At 38.7% G+C, this 19,210-nt stretch overlaps 1 long non-coding RNA gene across 1 annotated transcript; it reads left to right on the top strand.

The window, feature by feature from the left end:
* Positions 1 to 3,429: 3,429 nt before the first annotated feature.
* Positions 3,430 to 6,256, top strand: LOC117991043 (uncharacterized). The gene is made up of 2 exons (XR_011237989.1): positions 3,430 to 3,904; positions 5,039 to 6,256. It is a non-coding gene; the product is annotated as an uncharacterized lncRNA (long non-coding RNA).
* The last annotated feature ends 12,954 nt before the right edge of the window (positions 6,257 to 19,210 follow it).

Genomic DNA, 19,210 nt, shown 5'->3' with positions numbered 1-19,210 from the left:
GACTTTGTGATAGTTCTAATAAGTTTCAATAATTTTGTAAAGTGGTGATAATAAAAAGAATACCCGGCTAAGTTCATTGTGGGCTCTTCTCAGACCTGGACGCGTTTGGAACCCTCGTAGCTTTAGTTTTAAGTTTGCGTTATAATTATCACCACTATGGGCCGGTTGTTTCAACAAACTTTGACGGACACGTAACCTTTAAATATGGCGCTAACGAACGTAAGTAAAGAAAAAGCGTTGATTCAGCATCTATTTGCGCTAACGTTCGTTAAAAAGTTACGTTTACGTTAACCAGTGCTGGCGCCATTGGTGATCGTCAAATCAGTTCGTAACTTCATAATTCTTACAAACGGAATATTTTATTTATAAATTATAATGGAATCAATTTAATTCTAAGCTTTTAATGGTAGTTTTTTTGAAGATGAAAGAGAATTTGTAAGAACGAAAAAGTGTTCAAAATTCGAAGTAGCAATGTTAATAACTATGTGTAAAATTTAATATACCTACTTAAAATGAAATAAAAAAAGGATACGGAGAAGTAAGTTAATTTTTAGGGTTAGTTTCGCAACCAAAATAACAATGACGAACAGTTTTTTGTACAATGAAGCAACGCACTTAAATTAACAGTTGTTAAAGTTCGTCTACGTCTGTTAAATTTTAACGAACGTATCTTACGAAGACCAATGCTTTGAAACAACCGGCCCTTAGGGCGTATCCTTATCCTTTTCTTATTTCATTTTAAGTATATTAAATTATATACATAGTTATTAATATTGCTACTTCGCATTTTAAACACTTTTTCTTTCTTACAAAATCTTCAAAAAAACTATCATTAAAATCTTTGAATTAAATTGATTCCATTATAATTTGTAAATAAAATATTCCGTTTGTAAGAAGTATGAAGTTACGAACTGATTTGACGATCACCAATGGCGCCAGCACTGGTTAACGTAAACGTAACTTTTTAACGAACGTTAGCGCTAATAGATGCTGAATCAACGCTTTTTCTTTACTTACGTTCGTTAGCGCCATATTTAAAGGTTACGTGTCCGTCAAAGTTTGTTGAAACAACCGGCCCTTAATCTTACAAATCTAACACTATACCAGACAATCAATAAGAGTAATTTATTACCTATTTTGAATAAATCATTTGACTTTGACTTTGACTTTGACTTTGAAACCTTAGCCATGCGTATGAGGAATGATCTTCTTCTTCTTCTTCTCGAGTCGACGGTCACTTCAAATACGGGCAGCCCAAAAAGCCGCAACTGCGATAGCTCGGTCTTAAAGGTGGCCATCGCGATCGTGGTGAAAAGATTAGTCAGCCTTAGAGCTGCTTCTAGGGACGGACGACGTCAAACTTTACAGTAGTGACAGCAGTAGCAGTGCGATAGTTCATTTGCTGTCTCTGTTCTTCTTCTTCTTATTTTGCTTTGTGGCTATTGCTGTCTCTCTCTAGCCGCAAGTTTGACAGCAATGATCGCGAGATTTACGCGTGTCGCAAGCCTGTCGCGAGATACGTAATCACCCCTGAGGGGAGGCTGAGGAATGATGACGCAAAACGTTTCGTCACAGAGAATCTGTGGTGGGTGTCAGTGGCGTGCAGGTCATAGAGGCATAAATGCATTGCTTACCCCAGTTGTAATAGCTCAATGCAAATTTTACATTATGACCTGCCAGTAAACAGGTTCCCCTAACTAATGCCTACCCTAGCTTCAAACCCTGTGCACGCCACTGGTGGGTGTAGATGGGGTGTCGACGACATAAGGACGGAAACTCGCCCGACGTCTTGCGGTTCGGTGGTATACCTAAGTACACTTACGTAAATTTTAATGTACGTATTCGTATCTTCCAAAATATTAATTTCAAAACTTAATCGCCTTCGGAGTTTGGACCCAAATAAATATTCGGGGCCCCTTGCTTTAACTTCGCGAAATTGTAAATTTACAATATTGCGCCCCCGGGGATAATCAGCTTAATAATTAAGGCTTTAAAGTTGGTAAATGTGTTTGACTTAGTTCTATTAATAATCCTTTATCTCCTTTGTTGACTAAACACAAGTTAGGTGCTACTTTATTGTGAACGTAAATTCTACTAGATGTCTACCAATTAGATACTCGTCGAGATCGTTTAGAGCTTAACTTTACGAGTGGTTTAGAGTTTAGACAATGGTTTAGACTTTAGACGCCACCTAAGTTAGATTATCCGTACTCAGAGTTGCTAATCGTTACTTAAGATTGAGTTAAAACGAGACAGATTTATGTGAGAGATATAACTCTGTCTCGTTTTAATTAAACTTAAGTAACGATTAAGCGACTCTGTGTATGAACTATGAAAATGAGAAAATGGGCTATCCTGAAATTCTTTCTAGAAAAAGTTGCGAGTTCTCAGACTAAAATCCTTTGGTCTTCAAAAGTGTTTCATAATTTGCAATATCGAAACTTTTCGTCTCGCTGTCGTAGAAGTATTCAAACTTTTAAAGTGCAATATTGTGTATCTGGAACGGACAAATTCGCCATTTTACGATCTATCTACCATTTGATTCCACTTGGGTTTGCTTTGGCTGAACTTTTGCTGCTCTTTGCTTGAGAGGTTCGATTATTGAGTTTCTTGCAGTTGCTTCTAAGGATGTTTTCTAAATATATAAAAGGACTAGCTTATACTCGCGACTTCGTCCGCGTGGACTACACAAATATCAAAACCCTATTTCACCCCCTTCATAGTTGAAATTTCAAAAATCCTTTCTTAGCAGAAGAAATAGTTATCCGCATGCCAAATTTCAGCCCGTTCCTTCCAGTAGTTTGAGCTGTGCGGTGATAGTTGAGTCAGTCAGTTTTTCCTTTAATATACATATATATGTATAGAGGAACAGCTAACTGACTGTCTGACTGACTGATCTATCAACGCACTGCCCAAAGTCAAACTACTCGATGTATCGGGCTAAAATTTTGAATGCGGATAGTTATTATGACGTAGACATCCGCTAAAAAGGATTTTTCAAAAGGATTTTTTTTACCCCCCGTAAAATTGGGGGTCAACGAACATTCCATAAGTAGGTAACTCGGAGTCATTGCCCCGTCGTAGGTGGGGCGTTGACCCGAGTTTTGTACGATATACATTGCAGGTTTGAAAAATACTGAATCTCTAAAACTACAATTGTGTAGTTTTAGTAGTTTTTTATTCGAATAAACTTTTACAAGTACTTTCGAATAGTCGGATGTAATGTAAATAGATACATTATATCACTGCACAAAACAGATACAAATCTGACAATATATCCAACACTTTTTTATATTATTATCAAATCCCCGATCTTCCCTTCTTCTGATCCCTTTTTCGGTTCTTTAAAGCGGGATTGTGCGGATTTTATGATAGAGCGGGTCGTCGATCACTCACCCCTTGCCTTCAGGCATTAACCCTTAGAGCGTGTCCACACGGCGCGTTGCGTTGCGTTGCGTCGTCGCAACGCAAATATTTTGACGCATAGCCGGCCACACGGGCGCTGCAGCGTTACTATGACGCAGTCAACGTTCCGTCGGCGCAGCGGCGACGCACAGTTGCGGCAAGTATTTTGAAAAAAATTCGCAGTCAGTCTATAGCAAATCATGGATCGGAAAAGACGTCTAGCATTGCTCCTATTACTACGTCACCGCCGAAATCGACGCAAGATCACAAGACGGTACTGGATCAGTCCTTTCATTTCATTAAGAAATCGTGATGGACAGTTTTTTTTTTTAGAATATCGGGAGTTGCTATTAGACGAAAAGAAGTTTTATAATTTTTTTAGAATGAGTGTATCCAGCTTCGAATGTTTATTGAAGTCCTTAGAACCACACATACGAAAAAACTATACTAATATGAGGAATCCAGTGGAACCAGTAGAAATGCTGGGAATCACTTTAAGGTAACTATATAAATATATTTAAGTAATAAAAATATAACAGTTTTTTTGGTTTGTTTAATTAGTAATCAACTCACAAATAATCAGCAATTGTCATAATTTTAAATTTAGACATTATTTAAGAGAGTAATCAACTCACAAATAATCAGCAATTGTCATAATTTTAAATTTAGACATTATTTAAGAGAGATATCATCCAGTAATTACAAATTAGAAAAATCGTATTCAGTTTCTTCACTTGCTTGAGATGTTTCTGGAGATGTAATTGAATTATTAAAATCAGAAATGTATGTACTTTGAAAATTTGCTGTTTGATACCCATATGGTGGTTGGTGAGACGTTGATGGGCCACTCACATATGATGATGTTTGTCCATACCGCATTTCATCTATAATTTGTATAACTTTACTTTGGAAACGGAGAGTTTCTCGGTCGGAAAATTCTTGAATAGATGGCAATATAGCTCTGAAAAAGGACATATGGCGATTTTCCGGCTCCTTGAGAAGTTTTAGTCCTTCTCTTTCAAACTCATCCATTTGCATTGCCCTTTTGCGCGCGACTGGAACATAGCGCGGAGTGTTGTCTGTGGTAATGTCATCATTTGTAGACGTAGATTCATTGTTGATTTCTCTAGGCGAGTCTAAGCTAGATTCGGTGGCATTTTGTTCCACTTTTCTCAAAAAAAGGAGTTGATTGTATAAATGATACTTCTTCAGTTTCGTAGCGCCCGAGCCCGATTTTGATGCTTCTTTTAATTTTTTTGAATATCTGAAGTAATTATCTTTTACACTTCTCCATTTTTTTATTAAATCATTACCTGCAAAACCAATAGTAAACATGATTTAATAATTTATACATAGTGAATTTCTCGATAAAATTTAATGACATATTCAGATATCGTTAACAAACACTATGTGACCGACTCTGGAATCGTGAAAATATAACAGCTGTTACATACAAAAAGCAATACCTACTGAATCAAAATGTATGCAACAGCTGCTATTTTTTTCGCGATTCCAGAATTAATTGGTTACATAGAGAAAGTTATTTGCTATCGATGTCTGAATATGTCAGTATTTTTTTTCGGGTATCTATCTATCTCATAAATGCATATTATAATAATTATTTTCTTTTCAGATACCTAGGAAGTGGAAATTCAATAACTGATTTACATTTCAAATTCAAACGGGGAAAATCTACTATTGCATATATAATACAAAGAGTTTGTCGTGCTATATGGACCAATCTTCTTCGAGACAACATCCCTGAACTGACAACTGAAAGTTTCCAAACAATAGCGAGGGGTTTTGATGTAAAGGCAAATTTTCCTCAATGTGTTGGTGCCATCGACGGCAAACATATCCGCGTGTGTAATCCTGCAAATAGTGGCTCACTTTTTTTTAATTATAAAGCCTTTTTTTCGATTGTGTTGCTAGCTATTGTGGATTCAAATTACAAATTCGTATTTGTCGACATCGGTGCATACGGAAAAGAATGCGATTCAACCATATTACAAAATTCTAAACTGTACGAGCTAATGATTAACAACAACTTACCACTACCTCAACCCCAGCCACTCTCTGGTAGCAATATACCAACCCCGTATGTATTTGTGGGTGACGAAGCTTTTGGACTGAGCAAACATATTATGCGTCCATATGGCGGTCAAAATCTCGACTTACAACAAAAGGTTTTCAATTACCGTCTAAGCAGAGCCAGAAGATATGTCGAATGCGCTTTTGGGATTATGGCTAACAAATGGCGCATTTTTCACAGACCGATAGACGTGTCCTATGACTTCGCTACTGACATTATAAAAGCATGTTGTGTATTACACAATTTTGTCGCTGATCGAGATGGTTTTAGACAAAGAGATAAATTTGCTATAAGTGTTGATGAATTTCTCCCAATACAACCCGTACATGAAGAACAGACAGCACCGAATGTCATAAGACAGCAATATGCGACCTATTTTATGACTAGAGGAACTCTGCCTTGGCAGCTAAATAAGGTATAATTGTATTATGAGGGTTTTCAAGATTTTCTTGCACCGCCAATTCCGCGATCAGTAAAAAAATAATATTTTATACCTACTCAGCGTAGTCTAGGTTAGTTTTGAGCTAAGTAATAAAATAGTACTCACGCTAATCTAAATTCCCTAAGTTTTAAAATTTTAGAGTGTCGAGATATTAATTTTGTACTGATCGCGGAATTGGCGGTGCAAGAAAATCTTGAAAGCCCTCTTAAATAAAAAAAACATAAATATCTGTACTGTGAACTCACCAACTTTATTTTTTCGTTCAGCTGTGAAATTCTCGTAATCAGGAAATAAAACTTTTGATATGTCTTCCCAGGCTTTTGTTTTTAAATTTTTATTTTTAAAATCTACGTTTGACTTGTCCCATATAATTTCCCTTTCCTGTATCAATGTAATCAAGTAATCTATGTCAATTTCTTCAATGGTATTCATTTTACCCTGCAAATAAAACTAATTACCCTGCAAATAAAACTAAATACAAAAACGTAAACGTAAAACGAAATGAGCTTCCGTGTATCCTCTCTGTCAACGCACAAGCAACTGAGCGCTGACGCTCCGACGTCGCACGAGTACACCCCCTCCCGCTTCGTCTCGGGGGCTGCTGTCCGTCATGTGTGCGTTGCGACGACGCAGCGCGCCGTGTGAACACCTTGGTTATTTGTATGTAAAACAACGCAGTGGTAGCGCTGCGTCGACGCAACGCTGACGCAACGCGCCGTGTGGACTGGCTCTTAAGCGACTCATGCTAAACATTATAGAGAGAGAGCCAGCGAGTGCCAGACCTTCTAAATATATAAAAGGATTGACTGAATGACTGATCTATCAACGCACAGCTTAAACTACTGGACGGATCGGGCTAAAATTTGGCATGCAGATAGCTATTATAACGTAGGCATCCGCGAAGAAAGGATTTTTGAAATTTCAACCCCTAACGGGGAGAAACAGGGGTTTGCAATTTGTGTAGTCCACGCAGACGAAGTCGCGAGCTTAAGCTAGTTATTTTATAAAAGCTGAAAGTTTCTCTGCGTATTGTCCCCAACACTATGAAGTTTGGATCATGGTGACTTTGGGAAATAACAGGTAAAAAAGGTGTAAAAAATCTTATTTCAAAGTATAAAGTCTAATTTTTTTATATTTTCTTGAGAATAATATTAGGAATCATTGCCAGACAATTAGTGTCATTGCAACCCCCTGCCAGGCGCCCTTAAAGTTTAATATTCGTTCGAATCGAATGAGGTGCACACGCGGACGTACGTTTTGAACGTATACGTTACGTATCACTACGAATTTTATTTTTACGAAAACGAATGAGTGCACAAATGCTCTTAAGCGACTCATATTAATATTTATTATTTTAACTGTTGTCTCTCGGACTATAATTACTGCTAAGGGCATAGTTCGGCTCAAGGGTCGTAGGGAGTCCTACTAATAATCCTATAACCATAAAAGTTAAGCCACGAGCCAAAACCAGCAATATTGCACGAGCTGTACCCGTAGTACAAGATTTTACGTCTCACCAAATCAAACCAAATTCGAGAGGCGAAATACTTCCGCGTTACAGTAAACTGGATCTTAAATGCCTTGTTTTAAAGCTCAAGTTTGTCTACACTTCTACAGCCAGCGCTCCAAGCGGAAACATTGCGATATTAAAATCAGTGGCATTGAATATTTGACTTCAATTCAAGACTGTTTAGGTCCATTTTACTGTAACGCGGAAGTATTTCGACTCTCGAATTTGGTTTGGTTTGGTGAGACGTAAAATCTTGTACTACGGGTACTGTACTGTAATGTGATCACGGGAGAAGTATACACACGGCGTAGTTGATCAGTCAACACTCAACTTAGATTGTAGTCGTGACAGCCCCCCACCAGGCACCTATAAACTTTTAAACTTTAAGGACGTCTGGTAGGGGGTTGCCACAACACTAAGTTTCTGACGTGGTGTCTGGCAATGTATGACGTGATTTCTAATTATAATTGGGAAGACAATATAAAAATATGACTTTATACTTTGATTTTTTACACCTTTATTTAATTTTAATTTAATTTTTTACCTGTTATCTACCAAAGCCACCATGATCTAAACTCTTGTCTAAACTTCACAGTCGCTGATCTTTTAGGACAATACGCAGAGAAACTTTCTGGCACGCGCTGTCTCTCTCTGTACCAGTGTTATACCAATTTTAAAATGGAACATGATTTTGCTCAGAATAGCCATTTTAGCGTTTAAACTATCTGGAGTGTTTTCCATTATATATAATATCTCACACCCGGCTTTACTCACGTGTTTAGTCGACGTTAGTCCTACTAGTTTCGAACACATCCGGGGGTTCTTTTTTCAAAGGGAGACAGATCGCGCACGCGTCGGTGTTGACTGCGCACGTGAGTAAAGCCGGGTATAAAATTTTATAGTAAATTCAAAGACATTCCGAACCAGTGGTAGATGCATCCGACGATTCAAAAGTACTCGTGAAAGTTTACTTGAATAAAAAGTATTTTTATTTATTTATTCATTTATTTAATGTTCACGATTCTAGTGCGCATTATGTCACAGTCAGTGGTAGTCGTTAAATTTTATTCAACTTTGAAACTTGTTGGCGAGACGTGTAAGAACGCCGCCCTTTTATATTGTTAGGTGGATTGTTGATAGTGTGTTAGGTGAATCGTTGATAGTCTGGGTACGCCCTAACTCTCTTGACGTTTACTAAGAGTCTATGGTTTGGGGTGGGGTCTAGGGACTCGATGGTAACGCCGGGGACGAAGAATTGCTTTGTATCGAATTGTAAATTAATTAAATAAGAAACAGTGATTAAAATGTATGTTAAAGTATATCAAAGTGGTTTTCATTTTAACAATATGCAGGCGAAATGTTGTCTATATTTTTGTTGTTGATATGAAAAATAAAGATACCTACACATTCAAGGAGGTGCCGTACAAGCTTTTAAGCTACTCGGTTATTTTTTTAGAAACTTTTAGTATTAGTAGCTGGTACTGCAAATGTTCATGGGCGGCGGTAAACCCTTAACATCAGGTGGGCCTGCTAGTTTGCTCGAAATTTTTATTAAAAAAAAGTTAAGTACTTACTTATCTTATAATCATAGGGCTTCGTACCCGAAGGGTATAGTTAAGCCTCCGCTGTCCGTCCGCCTGTCTGTCAGACTCAGCCGGCTGTACCTAGCTCATGAACCTACCTAGATTATTGAAATGTTTACAGAGTTTTTAGGTATTTTTTATCGCTGCTACGACAGCAAATAATAAAAAACCGAGATAGGGAAATCCAAAACTAGAAGAAAATAAAAGCGCGAGCGAAGCGAGCGAGTATTTGCAAAGAAAAGTATCTATATTATTAACGTTCTAACTGCGAAAATCTGTCTGTCTATCTATCCACTCCCGGTCCATCTTGGGTCAGTTTAGTACCACTCAGTGATAGCTTGCATCTCGGAAAATTATCCCGGAAAACGAAAGAGTTTTCACCGGGCCTGGCTACGGCCATCATGCCTACTTAGTGATTTCTGATTAGTGAGCGACCGTCAATCGATCCGAGGTGATTGCGATCGTGACATTGTAGCAGTCATTTCACCGTAATCGAGCAGTTGATGTTGAGGGATTAACTCGTCCAGTGACCAGTCACATTATTTTATCTATTCACATTTCAATGATATCTAGGATTTGTAAATCAGTGGTCTTTATACATATTTTTTTCTATTTTTCGCGGAGTGTGATGTAATTTATATGACAGACCATAGATATGCATGAAAAGTGTGAACATAAACGCAGCGTTTTTACAAAGATAATATTTATTCTCGCGTAAAAAATAGTTTTATGACCATAGTTTAGATGTGCCTACATATTCAAATTTTTTTGCCCAAAACTATAGAATTTTGCCCTTAAAATATTATCGTATTCGTTTTTAGGGTTCCGTATCCGAGGGATGGTAACGGTAGTGATTAGGTCCAGTGAAAGTTTTCACGAACTCACGTCAAAGACCCGAGGGTCAGTGGGAGGTCTGGGATTGACATCGTCATAATATATTTTCGTACTAAATAAAACCCGAGCCACCCTTGGTCAATTTAGACGTTACATCGGGCCAGGGGACGGACGGAATCACCCATACTATAAATGCGAAAGTGTGTTTGTTTGTCGGTTAGTCCTTCAATCACGTGGCAACAGAGCAACGGATCGGCGTGATTTTTTGCATGGGTATAGTTAAAGACCTGGAGAGTGGCATAGGCTACTTTTTATCTCGGAAAATCAAAGAGTTCCTACAGAATTTTAAAAAATCTAAATCCATGCGGACGTAGTTGCGGGTATCGTAGTATTAGTATGAATGATTCTAGCGGTGTCCATGATGAACTTGAATGACTTGAATAGCGGCAGCGGTGATATTGCCGTGCGGTGTTAGTTAGTTAGTCACGTCACAGTCACAGTCAAGTTACAGCGGAAAGACAGTGGGGAGGAAGTATGGGAATACATGTATTTTAGTCATTCTTATGATATTTTTTAACATGATGAAAAGCTGTGATTTTTTCAGAATAATTTTAATTAATCGCCCATTTCGTGGGCTAACAGAAAATCCCTGCCTGTTCGTAAGTGGCGATTGCGGGCTATCGCCGGGTCCGGCTACAACGGCTAATCGGACGATTACGGGCTATTAATCGACCGTGCTGAGTGGAGTTCTCTGTAACTATGGATTAAGTGAATATGCGCCGTTACAATTATTATTACGCGTTGAAAAGCCAAAATGCATTATTTGTAGACGGTCTTCGGTTACTAACTTTTTTAAGGGTTACGATTTCAAAAAGGAATCTTTATGCTGCGATTCTATTCGTCCGTCCGTCTGTCACTCATTCACAGATCTTTTCAGAATATTTTTGGTTAATCGCCCGTTTCGTGGGCTAACAGAAAATTCCCGCCTGTTCGTAAGTGGCGATTCTGGGCTATCGCCGGGTCCGGCTACGACGGCTAATCGGACGATTACGGGCTATTAATCGACCGCGCTGAGTGGAGTTCTCTGTAACTATGGATTAAGTGAATATGCGCCGTTACAATTATTATTACGCGTTGAAAAGCCAAAATGCATTATTTGTAGACGGTCTTCGGTTGCTAACTTTTTTAAGGGTTACGATTTCAAAAAGGAATCTTTATGCTGCGATTCTATTCGTCCGTCCGTCTGTCACTTATTCACAGATCTTTTCAGAATATTTTTGGTTAATCGCCCGTTTCGTGGGCTAACAGAAAATTCCCGTCTATTCGCAAGTGGCGATTCCAGGCTATCGCCGGGTCCGGCTACGACGGCTAATCGGACGATTACGGGCTATTAATCGATCGCGCTGAGTGGAGTTCTCTGTAAGTATGGTTTAAGTGAATATGCGCTGTTACAATTATTACGCGTTGAAAAGCCAAAATGCATTGTTTGTAGACGGTCTTTGGTTACTAATTTTTTTAGGGTTACGATTTCAAAAAGGAATCTTTATGCTGCGATTCTATTCGTCCGTCCGTCTGTCACTCATTCACAGATCTTTTCAGAATATTTTTGGTTAATCGCCCGTTTCGTGGGCTAACAGAAAATTCCCGCCTGTTCGTAAGTGGCGATTCTGGGCTATCGCCGGGTCCGGCTACGACGGCTAATCGGAAGATTACGGGCTATTAATCGACCGCGCTGAGTGGAGTTCTCTGTAACTATGGATTAAGTGAATATGCGCCGTTACAATTATTATTACGCGTTGAAAAGCCAAAATGCATGCTTTGTAGACGGTCTTTGGTTACTAATTTGTATTTTAGGGTTCCGACTTAAAAAAAGGAATCTTTATGATGCGATTCTATTCGTCGGTCACAGTCAGTTATGGTGATGATTTTTTTGGTGGGCTAACCTGGAAGGGGTATGGGAATTTTTATTAACCCCATTGGTTTCTACACGGCAACGCTAAATCGCTTAGCGGCTTATTAGAACTATCATAAAGCTGTTAAGCTAATCATTCCCAAGCTTTCTTATCATTTAAATAATCCTTTACATTGTAATAGGATTTTTCAATAAGTTTACGTTTTATGAAAACTTTGAGCTTGTTGAGAGACATTTCCAACATGTCTTCTGGAAGCTTATTATAAAAACGTATAGAATTTCAATTTTCATTTCAGTTTCATTTCATTTCAGTTTTTCAAAATGCACCAAAGTAACTTTTGCTAAGTCAGTAAAATGTAAATACCGCAATAATAGAACTGCCAAAAGCCATGTAAGCCATATTTAAGCCGTACCCACCACTTGGCAACGATTTCAGCGTGCTCTGGAATTTCCCTTTTGAAAACTTTACTGAGGGGATGCCAAATAAAATAATAATAATAATAGAAAGCAATTCAAACTACTAGCAGATTCTAGCTAGTGCGATACAACCTCTCTTTGACATTCAAAAAAAGTTGGTCATGACAGACATGACAGACAGACAACGAAGGGTTCCTTTTTCCTTTTGCGGTCAGGGACCCTAAAAATCGTGTTGTTCCTGTGTATCATTGACTTCCAAAGTAACACCTGCTTCTATCCAACATAGTTTATCTATGTTCGGCAATAATCATGAATTTTTAAACCGACTTCCAAAAAGGAGGTGGTTCTCAATCCAGCCCGTTTTTTTATGTATGTTATATTATGTACATCGATTTTTTCGAGGTTTCTGGACCTCTTCTGGACTATTGTCTCAGTCGTTGAGACCGACAAAACGTCACATAGATATGAATGACAGAGACAACGCTCTACAAAGCTGAAATGTCTAAAGGCCGATGTACATTACTTTCTACCGCGTACCTGCTTCTATCCAACATAGTTTATCTATTTTCGGTGATAATGGTGAATTTTACGAGTGTGCCCTTTGGTGAACCCCATTCGCTAACAACAAAGTTAAGTGTATCGTAGTACATCAGGAAGTTAAGTGATTAAGAACATAACACTACGTTTCGGGTTTAGCGGTCGTGTTGTGAGTTTGCAGGCCCTTTACGGGGACCTTATTGTTTCAAAATGTGCGTAGATTATAATAGAGTATGCCGTTGACAGCTCCCGGTATTTATACAGGATCCGGACTACTTTTCCAATCTCGTAACAGTAAATAAAAATCATTATGTATGAAGTCGGGCGAGCATAATCAAAGAAACTAGAAATCAAAGCCTGAAGCTCGCCCGACTTCAACATACACACACGATGTAGAAACAAAAGTTATTTTTTACTTTGTAGTGGTTTTGCATCGGATTTGGATTTATTCGCTAACAACAAAGTTAAGTGTATCGTAGTACATCAGGAAGTTAAGTGATTAAGAACATAACACTACGTTTCGGGTTAGCGGTCGTGTTGTGAGTTTGCAGGCCCTTTATGGGGACCTTATTGTTTCAAAATGTGCGTAGATTATAATAGAGTATCCCGTTGACTGCCGGTATTTATTTATTTTTTACTAGCTGATGCCTGCGACTTCGTTCGTTTTTTTAGGGTTCCGTACCTCAAAAGGAAAAACGGAACCCTTATAGGATCACTTTGTTGTCTGTCTGTCTGTCCGTCTGTCTGTCAAGAAACCTACAGGGTACTTCCCGTTGACCTAGAATCATGAAATTTGGCAGGTAGGTAGATCTTATAGCTGACATTTGGGGAAAAATCTGAAAACCGTGAATTTAGGGATAGATCACACAAAAAAAATTAAATTGTGGTCATGAACTAATAATTAGTATTTTCAACTTTCAAAGTGAGTGACTATATCAAGTGGGGTATCATATGAAAGGTCTTCATATGTACATTCTAAAACAGATTTTTATTTATTTTTATGCATCATAGTTTTTGAATTATCGTGCAAAATGACGAAAAAATACGACTGTAGTACGGAACTCGCAGCCTGACTCGCACTTGGCCGGTTTTTTAAAAAATCCCGTCTCTGATTTTCCGGGATAAAAATAGCCTATTTCACTCTCCAGGTCTTTATCTATACCCATGCCAAAATCACGTCAATCCGTTGCACTATTGCGACGTAATTGAAGGACAAACCAACAAACCAATAAACAAACACACTTTCGCATTTATTATAAGCGTACTGATTTATTTTTTATTTGTACGAAAAACATTAACAGTAAAGAGAAAAAGAGAACAAAAGTGGACAGGGAAGCACTTATCTCTATGAGAGATCTCTACCAGTGACCCTTAACAGTGCGAGAGGTTGTAAAGGGAGTAGAATAGGTACAAAAAAAAAGATTTACCCAGGATCTCCTTTTTAAATTTAAATTCCCTCCCTCCCTATCGCAGTGGTAAGTGCAGTGGTCTTATTAGTGGGAGGTCACGGTTTCGATTCCCGGCAGGAGTTTGAAATTTTATAATTTCTGGTCTGGCCTGGTGGGAGGCTTCGGCCGTGGCTAGTTACCACCCTACCGGCAAAGCCGTGCCGCCAAGCAATTTAGCGTTCCGGTACGATGCCGTGTAAAAACTGCCATAGGTAGGCCTTCCAGTCCGCTTCCATCTTAGACTACATCATCACTTACCACCAGGTGAGATCACCCCAAAACCCCGAACCCCAAAACCCATACAAAAAAGGCCGACGTTTTGATCACTAGACTATCAGTGATTTCAAACGTCATCCCTTGTAATTATAACAAGGGTCTCTCTTGTTTCGGACAACAGGGGAATAGGTATAACTTTTTTAATTAATTTCTTCCATTACCTACGGAGTTGAAATTAGTTTTTTTTGTACTCATTTCTTCGGAGGATGAAATTAGATTAGTTGACTGAATTGTCTTAAGAAGTTGTGTGGAGTCATCGACACGGACAGCATGATTATTATTAGACTAGCTTATTCCGGCGACTTCATGTACGTTTTCAAGATTCGAAATAGGATTGAAACATCGTGAAATTTTAGGTAGATCATAGAGATAATCTATATTATACTAGCTTATGCTCGCGACTTTGAAATTTGTGTAGTCCACGCGGATAGCTTATGCTCGCGACTTCGTCCGCGTGGACTACGAAAATTTTAAACCCCTATTTTATCCCCTTAGGGGGTGAATTTTCAAAAGTCCTTTCTTAGCGGACGTCTACATCATAATAGCTATCTGCATGCCAAATTGATCCTATAGGATTCCATTTTTCCTTTTTCCTTTTTCCTTTTGAGTTACGGAACCCTGAAAACAAGTAATACAATAACTAGAACGCGGTAGAATCCTCGAGCATATTTTCCGGGCAGCCATTTCCATTATTATGATTTGAAAAAGTGAAAAGAAAATACACGGAATAAGATGTCGTGTCTACATTGTTTGCCGGCTCGCTTCGCTCGGGGAAAATGCGTAGTTTTCCCTAAATTATGCAACCCTCATAAACCAGAATGAGAGCGACTCGGGATCACGAGTGGACGCAAGTTATAAGAATGTAGCGGGCAGCGAATTCCTTTTTTCTGAGCAACTGAAAAAGCTGAATCCATATAAAGCCGGTAGCCAGCACAACTAGATATTAAATATAATATATTATATCTGACATTGAGAATAAAATTGAATTGGAACGTTTTAACGAAAAATTCTGGAATGGCGCTCCGATGGCATATTCTGCAGCGCCATATTATCATCATCGTCATCATCATCATGCTCAACCTATCGCTGGCTTACTACTCAGTCAGGTCTCCTCTCAGAGTGAGAAAGGTTTTGGCCTTCTGGCCAAGTTGGCAGACCATTTTCCAATACGACCCGTTTACCAATATCTATCTAACCCACGATTGATCAGTCGATTACGTTGGGCACGTAATGTCGACCCAAACTGGTAACTGACAAGGTAACCGGATTTGGTGAATTTGGTGAAAATTCATTCCTTCCGTGCCTCGCAGAGCAATTAGAAACGTCTGGATAATTAACACTAAGTACTGATAAAATAAAAACATGAGAATCGAAATATGTCAGTCGTGTCATCTATGCAGAAGGATCTAGGAAGCCACTGTATTTTTAATTACTAGCTGATGTTCGCGACTTCGTACGCTTTAGGTTTTAAGAATCCCGTGGGAACTCTTTGATTTTCTGGGATAAAAAATAGCCTATGTAACTCTCCAGGTCTTAAACTATACCCATGCAAAAAACACCTCGTTGCTCCGTTGCGACGTGATTGAAGGACAAAAACCAACAAACAAACACACTTTCGCATTTATAATATTATGGGTACTGATTAACCCATAGAGCAGAAACAAAGAGGAGTTGGCCTAAGCAACTGTGCACTGTGATTTTCAACTAGGTCCTGACGTCATCACTGTGGGCGGGGCCTTAGTTAGTATGCTGTCTGCGTTCGTCAGGTTCACATATATTGAGACTCGTATTATCGGTGTGTTTTCGCGTTTTTAAGAACAAAAGGATGAAGTGTTGTGTTTTATCGTGTCAAAGTTATTCAGACAGACGTTCTGATGCTATGAATGGTATCACATTTCATTTGTAAGTAATTTTATACGTAATTATTAAAATAGTTCTAGATTATTGACATCTAGTGTGAGATAGCTGAACTATGTAGTGACATCAATATATCGATGTTAGGTCGCTAAGCGAGTAGTTTTGCTACTAACCCGCAGATGGAAAATTGAGAAGTGGGCGGCGTTCCACAACCCCTCACCCCGCAAAATGTCACTCGATATTTCATAGGGAAATCTTAATACAACATCTCCTCTTTGTTTCTGCTCTATGGATTAACCCAAGAATACCCCTATCATTATGTGATTCATAAAAAAGGCACGACCCTCAGCAATCAGATTTGTTTTGTTTCGTATGTGTTTTTCTGTAATAATTTTATGGTATATAATAAAAGTATATTCATTCATTCATTCATTCATTCATTCATTCATTCAATGATTAGATTTATAGACTCGCCCCGCTCATGACTTGTGGCATAATATAATTCAGTGGTAGGCAGACTGTTTTACGCGAGTTATAGTCTACGTTATTAGCTTTTTCTGTTTGCCTTGTGGACGCCAGATTTACGTCATATTGTGTAATTTCACTGGTGGCGCACCTACATTATATTATACACTACATTAAACTACAAGTACTTAGGTATGGAGTTTACTTAAATCTGCGTTTCATCTTGGCAAGTCTGAGTGCAACGCATACCAACAGAACAGAAATAAGTTAGTTACAGTACATCGACCTTTAGAAGGGGATAGCAGATTTGTAGAGCGTTGTCCCTGTCGTTGAGACCGACAAAACGTCATATAGGTATGAGTGACAGAGACACCGCTCTACAAAGCCGAAATGTCATTCTAAAGGCCTATGTACATTACTTTCGACCTCGTACTGTCGTATGTAACTACTTTTGACGTCCTGGCGCAGTGATGTCACTACCCATTTTATAAATGCGAAAGTGTGTTCGTTTGCTGGTTTATTGGTTTATCCTTCAATCACGTCACAACAGAGCAACGGATTGACGTGATTTTTTGCATGGGTAGGTACTTATAGTTAAAGACCTGGAGAGTGACCTAGGCTACTTTTTAGCTTACTTAGGCAAATCAAAGAGTTTTTTTTATTTTTTTTATTTTTTTATTCACATACAAGTTAGCCCTTGACTGCAATCTCACCTGGTGGTAAGTGATGATGCAGTCTAAGATGATAGCGGGCTAACCTGGAAGGGGTATGACAGTTTTTAGTAAACCCATATCCCTTTGGTTTCTACACGGCATCGTACCGGAACGCTAAATCGCTTAGCGGCACGGCTTTGCCGGTAGGGTGGTAACTAGCCACGGCCGAAGCCTCCCACCAGACCAGACCAGAAATTTAGAAATCATAAAATTCCAAACCCCTGCCAGGAATCGAACCCGGGACCTCCCACTAATAAGACCACAGCGCTCACCACTGCGCCAGGGAGGTCGTCAAAACAACAGTTCCCACGGGATTTTTAAAATCCTAAATTCACGCGACAAGTCGCGGGCATTAGCTAGTAAGTTTATAAGTGGAAGATCCCAGGATCGATTCCTGGCAGGGGCAATTGGAATTTGGTCTGGTGGGAGGCTCCGGGCGTGGCTAGATATCACCCTGCCGGAAAAGCTATGCCGCCAGCGATTTAACGTTCCGGTACGATGCCGTGTAGAGAGAAGAAACAAATAAGGATTATCCTAAAGGGGAAAAAGAGGATTTTGAAATACAGTAGGTATTTAGTTAAATCAGTGACTTTTTATCAAACGTCAAAACGCGCGCTTAGTATGCGAAATTCTATGAAATACTGGAATGTGACATCACATCATAATTACGTACTTTTTAGGGTTCCGTAGCCGAATGGCAAAAAACGGAACCCTTATAGATTCGTCATGTCTGTCTGTCTGTCTGTCTGTCTGGATGTATGTCACAGCCACTTTTTTCCGAAACTATAAGAGCTATACTGTTGAAACTTAGTAAGTAGATGTATTCTGTGAACCGCATTAAGATTTTTACACAAAAATAGAAAAAAAAACCAATAAATTTTGGGGTTCCCCATACTTAGAATTGAAACTCAATTTTTTTTTATTAAACCAATATTTAATAATCACTGAGAAATAATTTCTTTTCTACTTAGTCAAATATTGTGTAGTCCAATATATTGTGTAGTCCACGCAGACGAAGTCGCGGGAATAATCTAGTGTGTACTACATTAAAGGTGCGAAAGTCATTTGTGGGAATGAGTGTAATATTTTATAATAAAATTCCACAAGCAATTTTAGACTTGCCTTTACACAAGTTTAAAAAATGTGTTAAAAGTATGCTTCTAAAAAAAGCATAATTATACAGTCGCAGACTATGTAAACGATAAAAAAGCTTGGATTTGACTCGCTCCAGCAATGCACGGGGCTGCAATGGCTTGTATAGTACGGTATAATAACATTGTAAATTGAAAAATTAAAAAGAGCAACCGCCGAGTTTCTTGCTGGTTCTTCTCGGTAGGAACGGCATTCCGAACCAGTGGTAAATTAAAACTACCTGACTATTCATAAGCACTTTTAAAAAGTTTACATGAATAAAAAAACATTCTATTCTATTCTATTAATCAAAATGATCTCAAGTCGAGGCTGTTTCAAGCAGGATATCCCAAAAGTTGGAGACAATTCCGGGGCACTGAGTTAATTGGCAGATCTAACGTGTTCTGCCTTCTACCCTCTATACATCGTGCTACCCTAATTACTGGCGTGACACTGAATAAGTAGAGATCAAAGTAACGCGTGAGTTTGGACTCAAGCCCAACTTAAATTGACTTGTGGCAGTTTTTGACAAGGATTTAATTATAAAGAACTAGCTGATGCCTGCGACTTCGTCCGCTTGGATTTACA

Source organism: Maniola hyperantus, chromosome 2 (assembly GCF_902806685.2).
Source record: "Maniola hyperantus chromosome 2, iAphHyp1.2, whole genome shotgun sequence".
Taxonomy (NCBI): Eukaryota; Metazoa; Arthropoda; class Insecta; order Lepidoptera; family Nymphalidae; genus Maniola; species Maniola hyperantus.
The sequence above is the reverse complement of the archived record's forward strand: the minus strand, read 5'-3'. Positions and strand labels throughout refer to the sequence as shown.